General features: G+C 34.0%; 1 pseudogene; it reads left to right on the forward strand.

Annotated features, from left to right (window-relative positions):
* The first annotated feature begins 289 nt into the window (after positions 1-289).
* On the forward strand, positions 290-804 carry LOC116637335 (annotated as a pseudogene).
* Positions 805-1,816: the final 1,012 nt, after the last annotated feature.

A 1,816-nucleotide genomic window follows, 5' to 3' on the forward strand; every position in this document is an offset into this window, starting at 1 on the left:
AACCATCATGCAATACTACTTAAACAACAAACTCCCAGAGGACTAAAATAAAGAATATAGACAAAACCAAATGTTGATGAGAAAAGGGTGCAACTTGAACTTTCATATTCTGATGTGAGAGTATAAGTTAGTATAATCACTGTGGAGAGGGTTGTAAGATTTAGCGAACAAAAATACAGAATACTGTTTATGGAAAAATATTTGGCAGTATATGATAAAGGTGAACATATATGTACAGCCAAATGACAAAGCAGTTACCCCTGATTTATATAACCAATAAAAATAAATTCATGTCAATGCTTTTCTAGGACCCTCTCAAGATGAATGGAGTCACAGCACTTCTGACATGATGTCAAGCTTAGGTTTTATTACAGCACATCTGAACTAAATGTGAGACCATCATGGAGCAGAAATTGTGAGCCTTCGTCTGCTATCGCTAGTGAAAGAATATTCCTTCTCAGTCTCAATCTAGATTCCTGTGGACTGCAGTGTGCTTCTTCTCCCCATGGTCTAGTTATGGCTGGAGTTGCTGGAATTGCCCATTGAGGGAACACATGTTTGGGTATTTTTGAACAAATATTTTTGGACTCATCTGTTGCCCTTTTGTGGAGAATAGTTAGAAAATTAAATTTATCAACCTGAGAATTATTGGAGAGGTTTCCCCTGCTCCTGGAACATTAATGAAAACAGCTATTACATTTAAACTAGTGATCTAGAGGCCTTTTATAACATAATTACTTTTGTGGTTCCAACAAAGTAAGACTTAATGGAAGGCAGGCATTGGGTAGTGGAACTGGAGATTAAGCTTTATGTGGTGTAAAGGAAGCATTGTTGAACGAAAGAGAACTGAATTTACCCAACCCTCTAAAGCATTACGCACTGTATGTCAGTCTAAAAAACCTTCTATACAGAAACTCTTCCAAATATCACATCAGTAATTTCTAAGTGATTTCAGGTGCGAGGATTGACATATTTCAGTTGAAATATCTTTCTTCCCCACAGGCTGACGTATTATGTGAATATTTGCCTCTTTCTACCTGAGTTGCAGCAAACGTTCTGAGAGCTGAATGCAGTTCATCAAATAAATCCCATTTTAGATTTAGATTTGGTGTGCCTTGGAAACCAGGTAATATTTTCATTTTACTTAGTGAATATTCTGCTAATATCTGTACTTTTCATGTGGGAAAGGATTAATAATGTTAAGGCCTTTTCAGGTTTCCTCTTTCTTCTAAATCCATATAATTTCACAAATGCATCTTGTGATAGTATTGTGGGAAAAAAGTACACACTTTAGAGATGTTTAATGTGAACCCAAAGTTCTCATTGTAGGAAACTTGAATAACATTCTTATGCACAAAGTCCGATAACTTAGCAAGTGGACAAACCCTTACTTCGCCTTTTTAAAATTAGAAGAACATATTTCAAAGTTATCCACTATAGTCCAAGCTAAATATCTTATCATCTACAACATTTTCTGAACTATTTTGGGCAATGATAAATGCTGTTTCCAAAACAGACTTATTCTTACCTAAGCTAACAGTTTTATAGAGCATTTATTATAATACCATACAAAGGAAACATACTGTTGAAATTTTTAAAAAGGTTTGCTCATTTCCTAATTTTTAAATGAATTACTGTTTTTCTTGTGATTGATCTTAGAAGAGGAGAAGGAGAAAAAAATCCCATAAATTTATAATGTTAGTGTATATATATGTACTCCCACATCACATCATAAATTTAAATTATTAGGATTTTTCACCTCACAGCTATTTTACCAGGTTTGAGTTACAAAGTTAAATTGCCAGATTAATTACAT

This window comes from Phoca vitulina, unplaced genomic scaffold (assembly GCF_004348235.1).
Source record: "Phoca vitulina isolate PV1807 unplaced genomic scaffold, GSC_HSeal_1.0 scaffold14, whole genome shotgun sequence".
Classification (NCBI taxonomy): Eukaryota; Metazoa; Chordata; class Mammalia; order Carnivora; family Phocidae; genus Phoca; species Phoca vitulina.